We start from the raw sequence: 25,398 nt of genomic DNA, 5'->3' as shown, positions 1-25,398 counted from the left end.
GAAGCCACCACAATGAGAAACCCGCACACCGCAATGAAGAGTAGCCCCCACTCACTGCAACTAGAGAAAGCCCGTGCAGCAACAAAGACCCAACACAACCCAAACAAACAAATAAATATATTTTTTTTATGTTAAAAAAAAAAAATGAAGATGGCCACAGTGGCTATACCTGCTCCAGCAAAGGGATTTTCAAACTATAGTTTCTTAAAAGACACTACAGGTGTCAGCAGAAAAGATGACTATGTATAAAGTCTCAGATCCTCATATAAATCAGAGCAACCCCATAAGATCAGTGTTATACACTGGAGTTCTACCTAAGGCTTCATTTGAGGTTAGGTTCTGCTCTAGCACTGAACTAAAACTGATGTTGCTGCCACTGACACTAGGGTTAAAAAAAGATAATGGTTTAGGGTTTTTCCCCTACTCACCTCATTTAAAAAAATATTCCCTTTAAACAAAACAGTCCCTTGATTTCCTCAATCCTGTGTTTAAAATGCATATTACTTTTTCTAAGGATTATTCACTACACTTTCTATAGATTCAACAATCTTAATTTGAGCTTTTACCACCAGAAAGAGGAAACAATGCTTTAAATCATCCAGTAAACCATAATGATGCTACGTATAGCTTTGAACAATTATTTCTAGTTAAAATGTTACAGGTTTCATTGTTCTCTAATTTTTCCTGTGTCTTCTACAATCTCTCTGCCATATTACCTCTACATAAAAGAGAGCACTTAGTCCATGTGTGGGCTTGGCTATTATAAGGAATATAAGCCAAAAAGCTGTATTTTGGCAGTTTCAGAATTTGTACATTTTCTTCTGCCCTCAAATTTCAATGTATTCAATTCAAACATTTATTGAGCACCTACTGTGACTAAAATTATAACCTAACACATCAATCGGAACTAGTGAGGTGGTGGTACAGTAACAAACAATCCCCAAATCTCAGTGGCTTGACATAACAAAAGTTTATTTCTCATTAATTTTACATGTCCAACTCTGGTTGGCAGGAGAGATCTGCTTATCACAGTCCCTCCACTTGACACATGCTTCCAAGATTGTCTTGCCAAGGAAGGTAAAAGGTAATGTGGTAAATCACATCCTGCTCTTAAACTTTCATTCACATTTTATTGGCCACAGTAAGTCAGAGAGCCATGCCTGATTTCAATAATGGCATGAAAGGGCAATCCTATCATGTGCTTAGAAGAGAAGTGGTCTATTTATGAAGAAGCATGATTCCCAAGTCCCTGTGCTGATCAAATATTCAATTTACTTTTCCTCCCACATTTGGATACACCTGTCCCCTTTCATGCAGAAGATAACCCAAAAATCCCACCTAGTTATAGCACCAAGCTCAAAGCTCTCAGGTCCAGACGTGGCCCTTGTTCACAAAGACCTGTTTACTAAATCAAGTTACCTACCTCCCTTCACAGACACAATATACAATGATAGAAAAAGCTAAGTATAACCATAAAAAACACTCCTGTTCAAAAGAGGAGGAACAGGAGATAAAATAGTTCATAGCAATTCACATACCCCGCTGAACAGATAGTGTAAGTGCTCTCAGTTCTGGGGGAGAGAATTCTCTGACTGATCACTGGGAGGAATTTCTCAGTCTAGTATTCTCTGAGCCTTTTGGCTCTACCTTCCAGGAGATTTTTTTTCTTGCCTGCTATCCTCCTCCACCACAAGTGAAGTGAACACAGGGAGTGTACATCCTTAGCTAAGAGGAATTTTCAGCCTGCTGGTAGAAGGTTAGGGGGTGGTGACCAACTCATGCAATCACACTTTCTTCACACTTTCCATGCTGGTTTCTTGGGCTGTACAACTCCCTGAAAAACTTAGACACTTCTTATCTGTTCTAGCCATTGCCAAGTGCCAATGTCTAGAACCATAGCTTTTTTTCTAGATATGTCTTTTAGACTTTCTACATTTCTTTGCTTTCTTGCCCCAAGAGACTGTGTGCTATCTATTTCTCTCTATTTAATTGTGGGTGCCCTGGAACTACCTGGCTTTGGTAGGGAATCCATACCTTTAAAAAAAAGTCTCTTTTCCCTAACCCAACAGAAAGGCACCACCCCCTTAAGTAGACCTTTACTCTGAATCACCTTAATCCATTCAGACTTTTTAACAATGAGTGATGGTCATAACGCTGATTGCCATAAAAGTTTTAATTATCTGCTCAAAAGGCTTCTTAGTTTCATCTCTTACTGACTGACAGTGAGAAACAATTGCTTCTTCCAATCCTACAATTCCCCAAATTTCTGGCCTCTCTTTATTGCTCTTCATTCCCACTTGCAAACTAGCCAATCATGTTCTAGCTCACTTTTTTTTCTTCCATCTTGTCAAATGGAGCCAACAACAGCTAAAATACAATTTGTTTTCCAGCCTCGTCCCTAAAGCTATAAATGCATTAGGTACATTACTGGCCTTCCAAGTTATTGCAGGCAAGTTTTACCAAATGCTTCTCTGCATCGCATCTTCCCAGCCTCTAATATCAGTTTCCTTGCTACCTGACCCCTGACCAATGCAACATTTGAGGGGTTCTGTTAGAGTACCCTACTGCTTGTACCAACTTTGATTTTAGTCAGGATAGGTTACATAAATGCTGCCCAATAGAAATATAATTCAAGTCACATATGCAATTGTAAAGTTTCTAGTAGCCACATTTAAAGGGTAAAAAGAAACAGTGAAATTAATATATTTCATTTAACCCAATATACCCAAAATAATTACATTTCAACCTGCAAGCAATGTAGAAATTATTGAGTTATTTTACATTTTGTTCATACCAAATCTTTAAAATCCAGTTTATATTTTTATACTTAATCACATCTCAATTCAGTCTAGCCACATTTCAAGTGCTTATTAACAGCATCATGGAGCGAGTGGCCACCATATTAGACCATGCAGGGCAAAATAAAATTGCAGTAGCTAACAGCCCCTGAAATCTCAGTGGCTTAAAACGAAGGCTTATTTTTTATTCATGTCCACCGTAGCCAAGAATGTTCTGTATGCTTTCCTCACTTACAGATCCAGCCTGGTAGAACAGTCAGTAGAGCATACATAGTTCACTGGCCAAAGCAAGCTACACAGCTGCATCCAACTTGGTTGTGCCCGGAAAGAAATCCGGAAATACAGGTAGATAGCTCTAATGATCATCACACCCAATTTTTAAACTGCAATTAAAAACTTCCAAATTATGTCTTCAAAGAACTATATCTTTTAAATTTTCCTTTTTTCCCAATAGACACCTACTTCAAAAAGCAAATAAAGCAATGACGTAGTAAGCTACTACTAGATAGTTAGAACTCTAGGACAAATGCATTTTCTTTGCTATGAAACGTAACTTTTTCAATAAAGTTTCTGAAGAGTCAGTAAAAGCAATTGAAAAAGTGTGACTAGATCTCAAATACTATTCCTTTTACTTCATTTTGGCAAACAAGTACTTCAAATCCTCTTTAACTTTTCTTATCAAGCCTTTCCAAGGGACTACTGCCACTGAAACAAGGCTGAAGAAAAATTAAATGGCAGAGGAAAAGCCACATTTATTCCTCAAAAGTGGACAAAAGAGAGGAAAATAACATTAATCAAAACTAAAGATACTTCTACTACTTTTTTCTAAAAGATTTCCTTATCTCCTTTAGAAGTTAACATTCCGCCATTTAACACTGTAACATAAAAACCAATTGCCTGGGCTTCGCTGGTGGCGCAGTGGTTGAGAGTCCACCTGCCGATGCAGGGGGACACGGGTTCATGCCCCGGTCCGGGAAGATCCCACATGCTGCGGAGCGGCTGGGCCCGTGAGCCACGGCCGCTGAGCCTGCGCGTACAGAGCGTGTGCTCCGCAACGGGAGAGGCCACAACAGTGAGAGGCCCGCGTACCGCCTAAAAAAAAAAACCAATTGCCTATTTATTCATCCCAAATAAAGGTATTACTTCAAAGCCTAAAGTTCTACTTTCACAGGTCTAAGGCTGAAACCCCTTTCTTCTAAAAAATAAACTCTTACACTCTATTCCACCTTCACTTAAGCATCCAAAGAAAGAATTTTACCCTATTAGAGGACCCAAGATACTGGCTGGATTACATGAAGTTTTAGGTATTAAACGGTATCTCAGTGAGGTATAAGTGGTAGGCAATAAAAGAGCATCATGACTTTCCTGACGGCACAGTGGTTAAGAATCCACCTGCCAATGCAGCGGACACGGGTTCGAGCCCTGGGCCGGGAAGATCCCACATGCCATGGAGCAACTAAGCCCATGTGCCACAACTACTGAGCCTGCACTCTAGAGCCCACGGGCCACAACTACTGAAGCCCGTGCCTAGAGCCCATGCTCCGCAACAAGAGTAGCCCCTGCTCGCCACAACCAGAGAAAGCCTGCTCACAGCAACGAAGACCCAACGCAGCCAAAATTAATCAAAAAAAAGCATCACAAGGAGGGACTAATGTAAATAAAACAGCAAATTTTGCTTAGGGAATACATGTGTGCTGGTATATATGGGGATTGGTTTCATATAACCATTAATACCGCCCTATAAAATCCTTGTTTTGAAGCCGGGTATTCTACCTTAATTATGAATCAGGGTAAAATAAACTCTTAAATAAAGAATAAGTGATAATATCTCGAAATAATAAGCAATCAATGTAGACGACTTTCTGAGAGAAAATAATAAGACAAAGCCAAACCCCAAACAAACAAACAAAACCAAAACTATACTGAATCCAAATTAAACTTTCTGATGCCAGACATCGAAGAGAAATACCTGTTTTTCTGCTACCCAAAGAAATCTACTACCCACTAAAACTTTATAATCCTAAAAGAATATCTTAGAAATGGTACCAAATATACACATTTTCATGCATTTTTATTAATGCTAACAGAGTACCTAATTAATTTATAGTTCCCATCCCCAAAAATCTCCCCCAAATCTTTTTTATAACTTTCTCATTCAGTTTACCTACTTATAACTTTCTCATTCAGTTTACCTACTTATGACTTCATGTTATCACCTCTCTTCTACAGAATTCCAGTCCTCTGTCTTGAGCTCAGTCCTCTATCTCTACCACCAATAGTCATTGCAACCTAGCACCACAAATTCAATCCATTAAAACTGGTATCCCTTTACTTCCCCCAGATCAGTTTCCCTTCCGAACTCTGCCCATGGTATGATCTTTTTAAAATAATGGACTCATCTTTTTTGTTTGTTTGTGGTATGCGGGCCTCTCACTGTTGTGGCCTCTCCCGTTGCGGAGCACAGGCTCCGGACGCGCAGGCTCAGTGGCCATGGCTCACGGGCCCAGCCGCTCCGCGGCATGTGGGATCCTCCCGGACCGGGGCACGAACCCGTGTCCCCTGCATCAGCAGGCGGACTCTCAACCACTGCGCCACCAGGGAAGCCCTAAAGGACTCATCTTTTATTCCAGATAGCTTATCACTAAATCCTGTAGATTTATCTTTTGAAATGTCGAGCATTTTTACTTCCTTACTTTATCCCTGTATAATTGAAATAGCTTCCTATCATCTACAGTGCCAGTTTCTTCCCATTCCAATATATTCTTAAAGTACAAAGAGTTGACTTATTCATGTTATTCATTTGTTCAAAAACCTTCAAGGACCTACGTTAAAAATATTAAAATCCTCACCAATAGTACTTAGCGCTGTCTACTCTTACCCAAACATGTCCTAACAGTCTCTGGTCCCCAGACAACATCAAAGCCTTCTATTTATGCTGTTACTGCATTTCCCAAAGCGTTTCTCACAATTAACCCAATGAAATACTTATCTCCAGAGATGTATAGTCTAAAAAAGAAAAAGGATGCTGCTTCCTTTCCTTAAACAGTCAGGTTTATTTTCCACAGGATTTCTCAGACTTTAATAAGCTAATGAGAATTTTTCATAACCTATTTAATAATACCCATTAATATCTTACAAGCCATTTTTTGGGAAATGCTGGGCTATTAAACTGTCTTCTAGATAGGCTGTCTCTATTCTCACTTATACGGCTTTTTGCCTTGTTAGAACATACCTTCCCCTCATCTTTCTACCTATACAAATCTATATTCCTCTACTGAAGTTCTCTCTTTTCCATAAAATCTTCCCTGACAGCTGGAACCCTCTTTGATCTAAGACTTCTCTGAACTTTAATTCTTCTAAATTTCCTCATATGCAGACAAGACTAAATCTAAATTCCTTTTGCTTCTCTTGTTTTTTCCCCCCACAGATTTATAGATTGCTTTCTGAAACATAATTCTCAATGCCAAGAGTCTTTAAAAAGCTACACATTTAACACAATTACACAACTGGAAGCAGTATAAAATAAACAAGTACCAGGAATCTCACACAACTGAACCAAGTTAATCATTTCAGAAGCAAGCAGGTAAAATTTACATTATATGTTACCACACAAACCTATGTTTATCCTGTACCTATTACTGACATTTCATTCATTCACTCTCAAAAAATGCAGAGATCAAAAGATGAATAAGAAATAATTGCTGATTTCCAAAAGAAGACAAACATGTTAACTGTAATACAGAAACATGCTATTAAAAATAAAGGAGGCAGGAGTCAGGAAAGGCTATGGGATGAGGTAGTATCTGAGCTAAGCCTTGGAAGATGTCCACTCAAAGGTTACTCCTCTACTCCTCCCTGTTCCCAACTGTGGTTCAATGTTAGTGTACCATTTACCACATTACATCAGAATCTTCTACCTGACTGCCTAACCCAATGGTTCTCAAAGAAAAGGGGGGAAATTTGGCCCTCCAGTGGACATTTGGCAATGTCTAAAGCCCTTTTTTTATTGTCATGAATGAAGGATTAAGGGGTGCGACTGGCATCTAGTGAGGGATGCTGCTAAACATCCTACAATGGAAAGGACAGTCCCCATAACAAAGAATTATCAGGTCGAAAATATCAGTAACGTGGAGACTGAGAATACCCAGTCTAATCTTTAGATTATCAACAATTCTGGTGCAAGAAGTATCTTATTCACCTTTGTATGCCCAGCACTGGACACAGCAGGAACTCTATACACAGTGGTAAGTAAACCTCAATTTAAAGGCAATGGAATACAATTTTACATGTCAATTATACCTCAATACAAATGAAATAAAAAATAAAGCAATGGAAGAGCCAGTGAAGATTTTAAAGAAGGCAACAACATGACCTGTGTTCACTGATGTAAAGGATATACTGGAACAACTTCCAGTATCTTCCAAAATTAAAGATGTATATAATCTCTAGATATATATCTATTCTTCAGATACACATATTTTCCATAAGTGAAAAAAAATATGTGTATAAGGATATTCACTGCAGTATAATCTGAAGATAGAAAATAAATACCCACCAATAAGGATCTTACTAAATGACAAGATAACTTGTTCAATAGAACACTGTTACTGTCACTGCTAAGAATGAGATAGCTCTCTACTTGTAATATTAAGAGATCCAACATAAAAATTTTTTATGCAGAAGAATGGTACAATTTCAGGGAATGGTAGAGAATACATAGGTATGGTAGTGTTTGTAAATGTATCCTTCCACCAGAGATATTCCATACAGTTAAAAAAAAAAAACCAAAAAACTGGTAACAATGGCTATCTCTAGGGAGAGAAACTGGGGGGTTAAGATAAGGAGGGAAAGAGACTAACTCTTTAATGACTACCCTTTAATATATTTTCTGAATGCATGCCTTGTGCAGGTATTACTTATTATTCAAGAAAAAATTTTTCGAAAAAGAATTTTAAATGCACTATAAAGAGGAAAGATTAGAGGCATGGAAAACAAATTATTGTAACAACAGCCTAGGAGAACAGTAAAAGCCAGACTAATAAAATGAGAATGGAAAGGAAGAACAGATCACAAAAACATGGCAGAGATAAAACCAAAAGGACTTGGAACTTTCTACCGGGAAACAGAAAAGAGTTAACCCTGCACCTGCATGCAAGCAACTAAAGGTAACTGGAGAAAAAACACAATTGTACTAATTATTCAACTGAGCACCCAGTAACACCTGCAACTGTCTCACCAATAATTTCACTTTGCAATTGTCTCAGATGACCATTTCATGCCTTTTTCCTTCTTAAATTTCTAAAACCTGTCCTCCTCACCCATCTCAGCTTCTTATAACAAAAGGAAATCAGAAGCAACCTGACAAGAATGACCTTATCTTCCTACCAACACATCTGTACCCGCAAAGCCCTATCCCATGCCCTTCCCATTAAAACATGATTATTCCCACTCTTCTCTGTGGCCAACCTCTATACCTGTGTCCTGTATTTCATCTTGCTTGCCTTCGTAATAACTTTCCTCCATTATACCTTCTTCCTGCATCATCAATTTCTTCCTTTTTTTTGAGACGTTCCCAGGAAAGCCCACCCTGACCTCAAGCTTACCTCCAACTACCATGTCTTATTTCAACATTCTTCTTCTTAACAGAAAAAAACCCTTAAATTATTTGTCTGTAATTACTGTTGCTACTCCCTCTTCCCTTCATCTCCTTTTAAATCACTCTATTCAGACTTTTCTCCCCAACACTCCACTGAAACCACAACAACTGGATTCCCATTCTTTACCATCTTGTGTACCCTCCACAATATCTGAAAAGTTGAGAACTCTTCCTTTAAGTGGTTCATTCACTTGGCTTCCAGGATATTCCTCTCTGCTGGAAGCGCCTTCCATTTCCTTTACTGGTTGCTCCTCTACTTCTTGCCCTCTAAATGTTGAAAATGTCCTCAGATTCAGCCAAGATTTCCCTCAATTTTGGTCATTTTAAGTTTCAGTTCCTGAATTTGTATTTGGTCCTTTTACAATCTGCCATGTCATTTTCATAACAATCCCCAACTCTCTTGTTAAAAATTTTCAGGGCTTCCCTGGTGGCGCAGTGGTTGAGAATCTGCCTGCTAATCCAGGGGACACGGGTTCGAGCCCTGGTCTGGGAGGATCCCACATGCCACAGAGCAACTAGGCCCGTGAGCCACAGCTACTGAGCCTGCGCGTCTGGAGCCTGTGCTCCGCAACAAGAGAGGCCGCGATAGTGAGAGGCCCGCGCACCGTGATGAAGAGTGGCCCCCACTTGCCACAACTAGAGAAAGCCCTCGCACAGAAACGAAGACCCAGCACAGCCAAAATAAATAAAAAAATAATAATAATAATTAAAAAAAAAAAAAAAAATTTTCAACCTTGGCTTTTTCCTTCCAGACCATAGTAAAACAATTGTTTAAATCCATATGTGGTATATAAAGTCCCAGTAAGTCTTACTTCTATTGTCTGATGTTTCTGCTGGTTCTCACTCATGGCATGTCATCTCCTCATAGGCCCAACTACCTCTGATTCTGTGCTAGACACTGCATTTGAAAAATCAAGGAAAATAATCTGAGGCTCAAGATACTATTTTCCAATCTTTTCTTTATCTATATTCTTTCTGTATTAAGCTACTAATTTTCAAACCAGTTGTACTTCAAAATCTCTTGGGGGCTTTTAAAATACATCTTTCCTAGGCCTAATGCAGCAATTAAATTAGAATTGGGAGGATGCTCAACACAAATTGTTGGCATTTTTAAAAAGTTCCCTGTGAGAGAGAGCAGACAGCAGAAGCAAGAACTACAATTCTGCAGCCTGTGGAAGGAAAACCACATTCACAGAAACACAGACAAAATGAAAAGCCAGAGGACTATGTACCAGATGAAGGAACAACACATAAAACCCCAGAAAAGCTAAATGGAGATAAACAACCTTCCAGAAAAAGAATTTAGAATGATAGTGAAGATGATCCAGGACCTCAGAAAAACAATGGAGGCAAAGACGAAGAAGACATAAGAAATGTTTAACAAAGACCTAGAAGAATTAAAGAAAAAACACCTAGAAGAATTAAAGAACAAACAAACAGCAATGAACAATACGACAACTGAAATGAAAAATACACTAGAAGGAATCAATAGCAGAATAACTGAGGCAGAAGACCAGATAAGTGACCTGGAAGACAGAATGGTGGAATTCACCGCTGCAGAACAGAATAAAGGAAAAAGGATGAAAAGAAATAAAGACAGCATAAGAGACCTCTGGGACAACATTAAATCCAACAACATTTGCATTACGGGGGTCCCAGAAGGAGAAGAGAGAGATAAAGGACCAGAGAAAATATATGAAGAGATTATAGTCAAAAACTTCCCTAACATGGGAAAGGAAAAACCCACCCAAGTCCAGGAAGCACAGAGAGTCCCATGCAGGATAAACCCAAGAAGAAACAAGCCAAGACACATAGTAATCAAATCAATAAAAATTAAAGACAAAGAATAATATCGAAAGCAGCAAGGGAAAAATGACAAATAACATACAAGGGAACTCCCATAAGGTTAACAGCTGATTTCTCAACAAAAACTCTACAAGCCAGAAGGGAATGGCATGACATATTTGAAGTGATGAAAGGGAAGAACCTACAACCAAAATTACTCTACCCAGCAAGAATCTCATTCAGATTCAATGGAGAAATCAAAACTTTTACAGATAAGCAAAAGCTAAGAGAATTCAGCATCACCAAACCAGCTCTACAACAAATGCTAAAGGAACTTCTCTAAGTGGGAAACACAAGAGAAGAAAAGGACCTACAAAAACAAACCCAAAACAATTAAGAAAATGATCACAGGAACATACATATCGATAATTACCTTAAACGTGAATGGATTAAATGCTCCAACCAAAAGACACAGGCTCACTGAATGAATACAAAAACAAGACCCATATATATGCTGTCTACAAGACACCCACTTCAGACCTAGGGACACATACAGACTGAAAGTGAGGGGATGGAAAAAGATATTCCATGCAAATGGAAATCAAAAGAAAGCTGGAGTAGCAATACTCATATATTAGATAAAACAGACTTTAAAATAAAGAATGTTACAAGAGACAAGGATGGACACTACATAATGATCAAGGGATCAATCCAAGAAAAAGATATAACAATTATATATGCACCCAACATAGGAGCACCTCAATACATAAGGCAACTGCTAACAGCTATAAAAGAGGAAATCGACAGTAACACAATAATAGTGGGGGACTTTAACACCTCACTTACACCAATAGACAGATCATCCAAGATGAAAATAAATAAGGAAACACAAGCTTTAAATGACACAATAGACCAGATAGATCTAATTGATATTTATAGGACATTCCATCCAAAAACAGCAGATTACACTTCTCAAGTGCGCACAGAACGTTCTCCAGGATAGATCACATCTTGGGTCACAAATCAAGCCTCAGTAAATTTAAGAAAACTGAAGTCATATCAAGCACCTTTTCTGACCACAACTCTGTGAGATTAGAAATGAATTACAGGGGGAAAAAAAAACGTAAAAACCACAAACACATGGAGGCTAAACAATATGTTACTAAATAACCAAGAGATCACTGAAGAAATCAAAGAGGAGATCAAAAAATACCCAGAGACAAATGACAATGAAAACACGACCATCCAAAACCTATAGGATGCAGCAAAAGCAGTTCTAAGAGGGAAGTTTATAGCTATACAAGCCTACCTCAAGAACAAGAAAAATCTCAAATATACAATCTAACCTTACACCTAAAGGAACTAGAGAAAGAAGAACAAAAAAACGCCAAAGTTAGCAAAAGGAAAGAAATCATAAAGATCAGAGCACAAATAAATGAATTCAAAACAAAGAAAATAACAAAGATCACTAAAACTGAAATCTGGTTCTTTGAGAAGGTAAACAAAATTGATAAACCATTAGCCAGATTCATCAAGAAAATGAGGGAGAGGACTCAAATCAATAAAATTAGAAGTGAAAAAGGAGGAGTTACAACAGACACAGCAGAAAGACAAAGCATCCTAAGAGACTACTACAAGCAACTCTATGCCAATAAAATGGACAACCTGGCAGAAATGGGCAGATTTGTAGAAAGGTATAACTTTCCAACAATGAACCAGGAAGAAATAGAAAATATAAACAGACCAATCACAAGTAATGAAATTGAAACAGTGATTAAAAATCTTCCAACAAACAAAAGTCCAGGCAGGACCAGATGGCTTCACAGGTGAATTCTATCAAACATTTAGAGAAGAGCTAACACCCATCCTTCTCAAACTCTTCCAAAAAATTGCAGAGGAAGGAACACTCCCAAACTCATTCTATGAGGCCACCATCAAATCACCCTGATACCAAAACCAGAGGAAGATACTACAAAGAAAGAAAATTTACAGACCAATATCACTGATGAATATAGATGTAAAAATCCTCAACAAAATACTAGCAAACAGAATCCAACAACACAGTAAAAGGATCATACACCATGATCAAGTGGGATTTATCTCAGGGATGCAAGGATTCTTCAATATACGCAAATCAATGTGATACACCATATTAACAAATTGAAGAATAAAAACCATATGATCATCTCAATAGATGCAGAAAAAGCTTTTGACAAAATTCAACACCCATTTATGATAAAAACTCTACAGAAAGTGGGCACAGAGGGAACCTACCTCGGGCTTCCCTGGTGGCGCAGTGGTTGAGAGTCCACCTGCCAATGCAGGGGACAGGGGTTTGTGCCCCGGTCTGGGAAGATCCCACATGCCGCGGAGTGGCTGGGCCCGTGAGCCATGGCCGCTGAGCCTGCACGTCCGGAGCCTGTGCTCCGCAACGGGAGAGGCCACAACAGTGAGAGGCCCACATACCGCCAAAAAAAAAAAAAAAGAAAAAGAAAAAGAAAGAGGGAACCTACCTCAACATAATAAAGGCCATATATGACAAACCCACAGCAAACATCATTCTCAATGGTGAAAAACTGAAAGCATTTCCTCTAAGATCAGGAACAAGACAAGGATGTCCACTCTCACCACTATTATTCAACACAGTTTTGGAAGTCCTAGCCACGGCAATCGAAGAAGAAAAAGAAAAGGAATACAAATTGGAAAAGAAGAAGGAAAACTGTCACCGTTTGCAGACGACATGATACCATACATAGAGAATCCTAAAGATACCACCAGAAAACTACTACAGCTAGTCAATGAATTTGGTAAAGTTGCAGGATACAAAATTAATTCACAGAAATCTCTTGCATTTATACACGAATGATGAAAAATCTGAAAGAGAAATTAAGGAAACACTCCCATCTACCATTGCAACAAAAAGAATAAAATACCTAGGAATAAACCTACCTAGGGAGACAAAAGACCTGTATGCAGAAAACTATAAGACACTGATGAAAGAAATTAAAGATTATACCAACAGAAGGAGAGATATACCATGTTCTTGGATTGGAAGAATCAATATTGTGAAAATGACTATACTACCCAAAGCAATCTACAGATTCAATGCAATCCCTATCAAATTACCAATGGCATTTTTTACGGAACTAGAACAGAAAATCTTAAAATCTGTATGGAGACACAAAAGACCCCGAATAGCCAAAGCAGTCCTGAGGGAAAAAAACGGAGCTGGAGGAATCAGACTCCCTGACTTCAGACTGTACTACAAAGCTATAGTAATCAAGACAATACGGTACTTGCACAAAAACAGAAACACAGATCAATGGAACAAGATAGAAAGCCCAGAGATAAACCCACGCACCTATGGTCAACTCATCTATGACAAAGGAGGCAAGGATATACAATGGAGAAAAGACAATCTCTTCAATAAGCGGTGCTGGGAAAACTGGACAGCTACATGTAAAAGAATGAAATTAGAACACTCCCTAACACCATACACAAAAATAAACTCAAAATGGATTCGAGACCTAAATGTAAGACTGGACACTATAAAACTCTTAGAGGAAAACATAGGAAGAACACTCTTTGACATAAATCACAGCAAGATCTTTTTTGATCCACCTCCTAGAGTAATGGAAATAAAAACAAAAATAAACAACGGGGACCTAATGAAACTTCAAAGCCTTTGCACAGCAAAGGAAACCATAAACAAGACGAAAAGACAGCCCTCAAAATGGGAGAAAATACGCATCAATGGACAAAGGATTAATCTCCAAAATATATAAACAGCTCATGCAGCTCAATATTAAAAAAAAAACAACCCAATCCAAAAATGGGCAGAACACCTAAATAGACATTTCTCCAAAGAAGACATACGGATAGCCAAGAAGCACATGAAAAGCTACTCAACGTCACTAATTATTAGAGAAATGCAAATCAAAACTACAATGAGGTATCACCTCACACCAGTTAGAATGGGCATCATCAGAAAATCTACAAACAACAAATGCTGGAGACAGTGTGGAAAAAAGGGAACCCTCTTGCACTGTTGGTGGGAATGTAAATTGATACAGCCACTATGGAGAACAGTACGGAGGTTCCTTAAAAAATTAAAAATAGAATTACCATATGATCCAGCAATCCCACTACTGGGCATATACCCAGAGAAAACCATAATTCAAAAAGAGACATGCACCCCCAATGTTCATTGCAGCACTATTTACAACAGCCAGGTCATGGAAGCAACCTAAATGCCCATCGACAGACGAATGGATAAAGAAGATGTGGGGGCTTCCCTGGTGGCACAGTGGTTGAGAGTCCACCTGCCGATGCAGGGGACACGGGTTCGTGCCCTGGTCCGGGAAGATCCCACATGCCGCAGAGCGGCTGGGCCCGTGAGCCATGGCCGCTGAGCCTGCGGGTCCTAAGCCTGTGCTCCGCAACGGGAGAGGCCACAACAGTGAGAGGCCCGCGTACCGCAGAAAAAGAAAAGAAAAAAAAAAGAAGATCTGTACATATATACAATGGAGTATTACTCAGCCATAAAAAGGAACGAAATTGGGTCATTTGTAGAGACGTGGATGGATCTAAAGACTGTCATACAGAGTGAAATAAATCAGAAAAACGAATATCATATTAATACATATATGTGGAACCTAGAAAAATGGTTCAGATGAACCGGTTTGCAAGGCAAAATAGAGATACTGATGTAGAGAACAAACGTATGGACACCAAGGGGGGAAAGTGGCGGGGGGTGGTATGAATTGGGAGACTGGGATTGACATATATATACTAGTATGTATAAAACAGATAACTAATAAGAACCTGCTATATAAAAAAATGAATAAAATTCAAAAATTAAATTGAAACAAACAAACAAACAAGTTCCCTGTGAGATCCTACTATACAGCCAAAAAAGCTATGACCCCAATTTTTTCATCTGGTCACTTCTATCTACATTAAAGCCTCCCAAAATTTTATCTCTTGCTCGACCTGAGCTCCAGATTCTGATATACAACTCTTTACTTGAACCATCCACTTGGCTATCTAATAGACATTTCAAATTTAACAAAGCCACAAGTCTTACTTCTCCCTTTACCCCTCCCTTCTCCAGGCTTTCCTTACTACTAGGCTTAGCCAGACTCACTATCTCCTTTTGCCTGTATTACTGCACTAGCCTTATCCTTACTCTTGTTATTCGAACCCCCAACCCCCATCACCACCTGCCACAGGGATCTGCCAGACTGATCTTCTTAAAACATAAAAACCTCCAATGTTTTCATATTAAAAAAAAAAAAAACCCAAGTTCCTTATCATGGCTTTTATTATCCCTGCCTACTTCCAATCTCATATTCTGACTCCACACATTCACTAAATCCCAGCCACCTTTGCTCATTACTTTTCCTCCAGATGTCAATAAGACAGGCTCCTCAATGTTCAGATCTGAAATTCTTTTTCACCTCGTTATAAGGTTATTTCCTAACCACCCTACCTAAAATAACAACCAAGCTCCATGGTTTTCCCTATTCCCTACTATTCCATAACCCTAACTTTATTTTCTTCAAACACTAGTCATGTAAAATTACCGTGTTTGCTTATTTGTCTTCATCCACTAAAACACAAAATTTATGAGAGTGGGGACTTTTTCTCTTTTACTGTTGCAAAGAACCTAAAAAACATTACCTGGAGAACTGTAGTATAGACTCAAATATTTGTGGACTGAATGAATGATGACTGACTTCCCTAATCTTAGTTGCCAGTAAGATGGTACCGTTCATCAGAGAATTTATGAGATTTATGAAGTGTCACATGTCAAGTACCCTCACATAAAATAAAGCTGGATACAAAATCTGTCCCCAAGAACCACTAAAATGGACAAAGTAGTTTAAAGACTAGCTTTAATAAAGTTATTCTCCTAATTAAAAATAATATGGAACTACAGAACAATGTATCGAAGAAGGCATATAATGAAAACCACACATTAATTATGTGCTTTCCATTCTGTTGTGTCCATCAAGAATTCTAATCTGCATTATTACTATTACATTATGAGGTAAATTCGTTTAATCATAAATTATACTATTTCAGAAAACAAAGAGAAATGTATTTAAAAACAGACACCAAGCAGCCATTTGTTGAAGATGCATCGATGAGTTAAACTAGTTGACCTCTCTAAGATTCCATGGTTTAAATAACAGAGATACATAATACTGTTAATATATATTCCAATGTTACTATATATACCATATAATAATACTACTATTCAATATTATACCTAAGATATTTGAGACCTCTAGAAGTATCATTGTCAATGGATTACTCATGGATCTGTGAACACTAATTTTCCACAGGATACTAAGAAAATAACAAGTGTGACCAAAAACATACATTAAAATGATTTATTTTAAAAGACAGTGTACTCTAGATATTTTTCTAGGCATAGGTATTATAATTTGAAATTCCCAACTTCTTGCACAAATTCTTGAATTGCATCAGATGACTTGTAAATCAATACAAACTGAGTTCAAAAACTATGGTTCAAAGTTTCTAAATTATTTTACTCAAAAAAAAAAGTCTAGGGCTTCCCTGGTGGTGCAGTGGTTGAGAGTCCGCCTGCCGATGCAGGGGACACGGGTTCGTGCCCCGGTCCAAGAAGATCCCACGTGCCGCGGAGTGGCTGGGCCCGTGAGCCATGGCCGCTGAGCCTGCGCGTCCGGAGCCTGTGCTCCGCAACGGGAGAGGCCACGACAGTGAGAGGCCCGCGTACCGCAAAAAAAAAAAAAAAAAAAAAAAAAGTCTAGTAAGAACTTACATGTACTAAAACTCACCACTAAACAAACTTAATGGCAAACAAATGGAGAAAATATCTGTGGTGTGTGACAAAAGACTGATGTCCTTAACATAAAGATGTCTTTTAAAAATGTCTTACAAATCAGTAGTGAGGGAAAAACAAGCAAAAAACATGAAAGGATAATGACCAAACACAAATAGACAATAAACATGCAAAAATGTTCAAGTTCCCCAATAATAAATGAATGTATTAGAGTCTATTTTTACCACCCCAAAACTGCCATTTGATAAAATGACATCCCAGTACAAAAAACCCCATCCTCGCAAACAATGGGGGTGAAAGAGCGTTTCTGCAGTATATATAAAAGCCTTAAATTCTTCTGCATAAGGAAATGATCAGAAGTGTGAGCAAAGATTTCTATGTAATGGGAAAAAAATTAAAAATAACCTAAACACCTAACAAGAGAGGATTAGTTAAATCATGAAATATCCTCACCAAAATACTTAGTAATGAAACTAAATAATCATGTTGTGGAAAACTAATGATCTGGGAAATGCACACAATATATTATTTGGAAAAAAAAAGATAAAGTTGTGTATATGACCTCAATTTTAAAGTGACCCCAAAGTGTAAAGACACAGTATGCAATATGCACCAAAAAAAGACCAGAAGATTATACAGGCAATTTACCAACTTTATTGGTTGTAGGATTACTAATTTTTTTTCTTCTCAGGACTGTCCTGAATTTCTACATCTGATATTAGTCTTTTTCTTTGCTATACTTCTTTTCCTTTCCTATTTTCTGTTGGATTGATAATTTTCTACCTCCTGCCCCAGTTTAGAAGTTAAAAATTGCACTTTTGCAATAGACAGAACACAGAGGGTCTCCAGGGTAGTAAAAATACTCTTACTATACCATAATGATGGATATGTTATTATACACTTGTCCAAACTCAAATAATGTACAACACCAAGAGTGAACCATTATGTAAACTATGGACTTTGTGTAATTATGATGTATTAACGTAGGTTCATCAGTTTTAACAAATGTATCACTATGGTGAGAGACGTCATGATGGGGGATGCTATGCATGTGTAGGGGCAGAAGGTAGATGGAAAATCTCTGTACCTCCTCTTCAATGTTGCTGTGAACCTAAAACTGCTCTAAAAAAAGTCTTAATTTAAAAATATATATATATATAAAATCACACTTTTGTTCTCTTAATTACTTATATCCAAATTATAAATTGATGTAAAATGGCTAAAACTATTTTCTATAAAGCTGATCCTCCTAAAAATGACAAGAACCTCTACCCAGGAACCAATCCCCACAAGTCCCACACCGCTATTTCTTTTTTAGGCTTAGTATTCCATTTCTTAACAATATAAATATTAATTTCCAAGAATAATGAATACCATGTATTAAAATACAACTGATAAAAAATGAGTTCACCATGATACACCAAAGGAAAAAAAAAAGAGAGAGAGAGAACCTCTGATGGCAGCTAAGACACCAACTCATTCTGAAAACAGATAAATAAAAGGAATGGATTTAATAGCTTATCCTGCCTTTCTTGTACAAACTGTGCTTCGGGGGTAACCAAATAGCTAACAAGGGAAGGATCTTTTCAGAAAAAAATCACAGCTTAACACAAAAGGACTGAGAAAATTAGAAAAATCACCATTTTGCAAATCTTAATGAAATAATGAATCCAAGTTACAACAATGAAAAGCTGCTAAAACTATTATTTGAAAAGCTGAGACTTGGAGGCACATGAACCAATAAAAGACAGTGCTTGTTTGAATCCTAATTTGATCAATTCTAAAAAGGTATTTTTAATCATTTGGTGAAAACTAAACATTACAAGGCTATTAAATAATACTAAAGGATAACTATAAATTTAGGGTATTGTAAATAATGGTACTTTGGTTATGTTTCTTAAAATCCTTAACATTAGCGCAGCAGTTTTCAAACTTCTCGATATCAGAATCACTTTAAGTTTTAAAAATTACTGAGGACTTCAAAGAGTTTTTGTTTATGTAACACCTATTTGCCAGAGAACAAGGGTAAAGGAGAATGGCTGACTATGAAGTTGCATATGGGAATGGAGAGAGGTGGTAAAATGATACTATATCTTAATTATGGTGGTGATTATACAACTGTGTTCAGTTACTGAAAGTGCAGAATGGTGCACTAAAATTTTAGAAGGAATTTTACTGTATGTAAATTATGTTGTTAAAAAAATAGAAAAAAATCCATTTTTAAAAAATTTGAATGAAGATTTCAGTTGTCCTCTGCTTATATATCAATATTTTCCATATTAAGAATCAAAACTGGGAACATTTTAAAGGTTGATTTATTAATTTCAAAGTAACAAACTCATAAATGTTAACATAAGTAACATCCTCTTATGAAAAATATATATTTTTAAAAATTAGAATAGTTTGACATTTTTGCAAATATCTTTAATATCTGGCTTCTTAGAAAATAGCTAGATCATACTAAGTTAAATAAATCAGACACAGACAAATATATGCTATCACTGATACAAATTAACATTTACAAAACAGAAATGTAATCACAGACATAGAAAACAAACTTATGCTTACAAAATAGGAAAGGAGAGGGAAGGAATAAATTAGGAGTTTGGAATTAACAGATACACACTACTCTATATAAAACAGATAACAAGGACCTACTGTATAGCACAGGGAACTATATTCAATATCTTATAATAACCTATAATGGAAAAAATCTGCAAAAGAATAGATATATACATATATATAACTTTACTGCTTTGCTGTACACCTGAAACTAACACAACATTGTAAATCAACAATACTTCAATTTAAAAAAAAAAAAACAAAAAACAGCTAGATCTTTATATCTGCTTCTGTGTTCAATCTGCTGTGTTATCATATATCATATAGCCTCTGAAAAACTCCACTGTACACCACTTGTGAGGCAAAAATGAAATAAGCAAATAGCATCTTGGTATTATTATGAAAATAACTTGGACCTCACAGACACCTATGAAAAGGGTCTGGGACTCCTAGACCACACCATGCAAATCACTCCATTACTATTACTGGGTAAAGTTATACACTCTCTGGAATTTACTTTAAAATACTCCAGCAAGAGTAAAATTTCAAACAGTGGGAAAAGAAGAAAGGCAGAATGTTGATAACTGTTGAAGCTGCGAGGTGGTTACCTTAAGGTTCATCATACATTTATCTGCTTTGGTGTATCTCTGAAATTTTCTGTAACTTAAAGTTACTAGTGTTTTACGGTCAGTTAAATTATTAATTTTTTACCCACTGTAATCACTACTATGTCCTCATTTCCTCTGGATCCATTTTTCTACTTAACACTTCAGTAGTTAGTTTCATAAGGGTCTTTGAATAATAAACTTTCAGTCCTTGATTATTTTAAATATCTTCATTATATTCTAACTCTTAAGTAGGATTTTTAATTGCATACAGAATTCTTGCCTGCTGGTTACTTTCTCTCAGTGCTATAAAGATACTACTACATGATCTTCTGGTATGTGTGTGGCTGATGAGAAGTTTGTAGGTCTGTAATTTGTTAGCAATATGACTTTTCTGTTAAAATTTAAGATTATCTTTCTCCAAAATTTTAGTTTAAGACAGGGGTGGACTTATTTTTATCTTTCTTAATACTTGAAGCAAAATTTTCATCTGTAAACTATGTATCTCCAACACCAGAAAATTCTCAGCCATTATCTCATCCAACACTGCTTCTCTTGCCATTCACTCTATTCTCTTTTTCTGAAAATCTTATGTTGGTGACTCTCAATCTTTCAAGTCTCTACCTGTTCATTATCTCTAAACTATATTCTGGGTAAATTTCTAAGTATATTACTATTCACTCATTTTTTTCTATGTCCAGCCTAAAGATTCTCCTGTTTGTCCCGCCAAATTTTTCTATTTCATCTAAACAATGCTATCAAGACATACCACTACTAGTAAAAAAGAAAAAGCACTGTAAATTAAACACTGACATGCCATGGTCGGTAAGATATACTCATATCTCAGAAGAAATGTTAAAACGTTAAACAATTCGTGTCTTTGAATCAATGAAATATGCTTCTCCTTTCTAGGATTTCTGGTTGTTTCTTTTACACATCTACCTTTTTTGTTTCACAACTTCTTTTCTAAAGATGCTACAGCTTCCTTTATCTCATTGACAGGTATAAACATACTGATTTTAAAGTCTTTCACAGATTTTTAAATTATCTTTCTTTAATTGGACATGAATTCATCTCTTGATTGTTGATTTTACTGGCTATCTTTCATAGATTTTCCCTTCATCATGTATTTTGCAATTTTGGTTTTCAGGCTTATACTGAGTATAATTTTTCTCTCTGCATTATACCTCCATGCCTGGCATTTTTCCAAGTGTTTCCACCAAGTCTGTCTGGCCCTAATGTAGACCTAGGTCTTTTATTGGCTTCAGAGCTAATACTGGAGATGTCATAAATCTAGACACCAAGTTAATCGCTCAATGGTTCAGACTGGTTCAGAATCTGATCACAAGATTGTTGATGTCCTCCTATTTCCCCATGTCCTCTTCTCATTTCTGTAAGTGTACAGCCTCATTTAAGCTGTGCCTTAGAGTAACAGACAGCAACAAACTTTTTTTTTTTTTTTAAGCTCACCTCTACAAAAAGGAATCCTACGCCAGGCCCTGGTTTTAGGCAGTGAATTTGACTCTTTCTCATGTGGGGTCTTTTTAACTATATTAATAGATAATTAAATAGAATATAATTCCTGACCTAAATACTTAACAGGTATGGTCACCCTACCAAAAAAAGTAACTAAAAATTAAGCAGGATAAAAAAAAACTGTACAAGCAGTATAGTTATGACAATATTTTAAAATGTGCATGACACCAAGCTTTACATATACCCAATCTTAGAGGATAAGCCAAAATCGGGTAGAGAACTAAAATTTGAGAAACTGGCTAAGTCTTGGCTTGAATTTGGGAGAAATTTTCTCACTCGAAAAGATGTCAGAAAGATCGCCTAGCTTCAAATACACAGCAAATGGTAGAGTAAAAATTAAATTTCAAAAACAGCATGCATTTCTCAGTGGGCAAGGAAAAGAAATAAAGGGAGTGAGTGGGGTTGCAGCTTGGGGCCCAATGAGCTCTATGTTCCAAGGAAGATGGGGGTTTGGTTTCTAAGGGATAAGAGGCACTAAACATACCCCTCATGAGGAGAGACCCTGAATCAGATTCACTTCTTAAAACAGGTTGGAATAGAGGTCATTTTTGTGAAAGAGGAGCTTAGAAAAAAGGTCAAAGAAATTGCAGAGTCCTAGTAAAAAAAACGGTGTGGTCTCATTTATTTGGGAAATGTGTTACATTGTTTCCATACTCACCAAAATGCAAACCAATGGTGTCAAAATTTTAAGCAGTTCATCTGTGCATACTATGCTCTAACACCGATAAAGGTTTTTTTTACTGATTTTTTATGTAAGAAAACACATCCTAAAATAATTTCTTCCTTCTTGCCAATTAAAAAGACAGTACACCAAGGGGTAGTTTTCCTATTACCAAATTATCCCCAAATTACAACTTCCTGGTTTTTATTTCTAAATATGCTGTTATGTACTATGCAGCATTTTTATTCTGATTCTCTTTAACTTTTATTTTCTCAAGTTCTTTCCCCATTCCTTTAAAATCTGGAAAAAAAATTCAAATTTAATGGCCTTCTGGAGTGCTTATTTTACCCTCCCTTGCCAACATACAATAAACTAAATTATCATCCTAAAAATTCGATTTTGTATTTAATTCAAACACTGTTGCTATTTTGATAGTATTTTGGAAATAAATTATTGTACTGAGCACTTAGTGCTTTATATCAATCTAATTTCATGACCAACATACATCCACAAAATTACAAATAAATTCTCTAGAGGTGTTTTTCTAACATGTATAGATCTCCATAACTTTAACTTTGTGGAAGCTTTAAAAACTGGTTTCTAAAAACTATCTCCTATGTCCTCAGAAGTCTGTCATCTACCAGTATTCTCAAACTTTTTGGTCTCAGGACTCCTTCTAAACTCTTAAATATTACTGAGGTCCCCAAAAAGCTTTTGTTAATGTAGGGTATTTATTTTGATATTTACTGTATTAGGAATCAGAAGAGAAATTTTTAATGTTTTGATTCATTTGAAAACAATAAATCCATTAAATGTTAACACAAATTAAGATTTTATGAAAAACAACTATTTTCCAAAAACATACATAAAAGTTTAATGAGGAGAGAGGTCATGTTTCACATTTTTGCAAATCTCTTTAATATCTAGGTTAAAAGAAGACAACTGGAGTTTCATATTTGCTTTTGCAGTGTGTTGCAATACGTGGTTTGGGTTGAAGCATATGAAGAATATCTAGTTTCACAAAGATATGTGGCTGGAAAAAGAAGTAATCTGATAGTCTTTCAGCCAATTGTGGTTATTCTTCTTGGATACTATACCAAATCTGACAAGTGCTAAATTTCTTAAAGGTCAGTTGTAATGTAGAATCTGAAACTATATTGGTAAACTTTCCACATGCTTGTTGTTGGCCTATCTTGAACTCTGAACAGATGGATCTTTTACCCATGCAGGATTTTGTAACATGAGCTGATCATCTGAAAACTACTGGTTCACTCAGTTATCATAAAGATCTTCCAAATGATGGCATATTTCATTATAATACAGTATCCCCCAAAATGCTATTTATTAATATTAATATCACTGTCCATTTCATCATAAAAGTATGTAATTATTAACAAGTTACCAAGTTCATAGTAGTAGATTCAAGTTTTCCAAAATTCTAATTTTCACTGGAAAGCCCAAATTTTATCATTGGTAGCAAACAGTCACGTTTTTTTCCTTTTAAGGACAGGCTCACTTAATTCATTATACTTTTTAGAAAATATCTGTCACTTAAGTACATGAGTCTCTCCATAACCATAGTTTGTCAGTCTTTCAAGTAAAATGTGTTTCCAAAAAATAGCACCTAGTTCAGCTTGCAACTCATACAATTGCTCAATTGAAAACAATATATATATTTTCAAAGATAATCATCTTATTTTGGTATGCAGAAGTGCTTTATTAAAGTATACTTCCCATTTTGTCATAAAGAATATTACAAAGACATGCAGCAGGAACTACAAATCAGAAACACAATGAGATACCACTTCACACCCATTCTTAGTATATCTAAAATCAAAAAGGAGGACAATGATAAATGTTGGTGGGGATATAGAAAAACCGGAACCCTTTTGCTGGTGAGAATGTAAAATGGTACAGTCACTTTGGAAAAACAGTTTGGCAGTTCCTCAAAATGTTAAACATACAACCCAGCAATTCCACTGCTAAGTATATACCCAAAAGAAACAAAAACATGTCCACACCAAAAAACTGTACACGAACGTTCATAGCAGCATTATTCTTAATAGCTAAAAAATGGAAATGTTGTTCATCAATGGATAAAGGAATAAAATGTGGTATATCCATACAATGGAATATTATTCAACCACAAAAAAGAACAAAGTACGTTTAAAGGCTACAAGACAGATGAATCCTAAAAATATTATGGTAAATTAAAAGTCAGACACAGTGAGCCACATACTGTATGATTCCACTGATAAGATATAATAGGCAAATCTAAAGAGACAGAAAGTAGATTAGTGGTTGCTGGGGGGCTCAGGGGACGGGGCAGGGAATGTGGAGTGACTGCTAATGGGTACGGGGTTTGGGGGAGGTGCTGAAAATGTTCTAAAAATAGAGAGTGGTGATGGGTGCATCAGTCTGTGCCTATATTAAAAACCACTAAACTATATACTTTAAAGGGCGAGTTTTATAGTATGTGAATTATATTTCAATAAAGCTATTATTTTAAAAAGGACATGCAGCATTCAAGGGTCAAGGTTTAGTAAAAATAACTCTTTTGACTTGTTCATCAAGGTCATTGCTCAGTGAAGCTAGCTAGCATTTTTCTTTAACTGCAAGTGGATGGTCATAAAGAATACAACTACTAGTACAGTTTAGCATCACAGCTTTGATTTGCACTAAAACACAGCAGTTTTAGCCACCATCAGTGAAAATGTCTATACAAGAAAAAAGGCAAATAAACTGTACTATTTTTATGAAAAGTAGTTTGATATCAAGGACCTCTGACAGGGTCTCAGGGATCCTCAGAGATCCACAGACCACACTTTGAGAATGCTGCTCTAAACCATAGCTTCAGAGGCTCAAATGCAATTAAAGGCTTTCTAAGCACAGACAATTCCTATTTTCTAAGTATATATCACAAATTCCTCAAAAGAAAAAATACTATTACTTCAAAAAATTAA

General features: G+C 36.5%; 1 protein-coding gene across 4 annotated transcripts in view; it reads right to left on the bottom strand.

The window, feature by feature from the left end:
- Window positions 1-25,398, bottom strand: part of SP3 (Sp3 transcription factor) — a 64,855-nt gene that overhangs the window by 26,955 nt on the left and 12,502 nt on the right. The gene's annotated exons all lie outside the window — the stretch shown is intronic.

Source organism: Tursiops truncatus, chromosome 7, assembly GCF_011762595.2.
Source record: "Tursiops truncatus isolate mTurTru1 chromosome 7, mTurTru1.mat.Y, whole genome shotgun sequence".
In the NCBI taxonomy this organism is placed as follows: domain Eukaryota; kingdom Metazoa; phylum Chordata; class Mammalia; order Artiodactyla; family Delphinidae; genus Tursiops; species Tursiops truncatus.
This window is presented reverse-complemented; position numbering and strand designations above follow the sequence as displayed.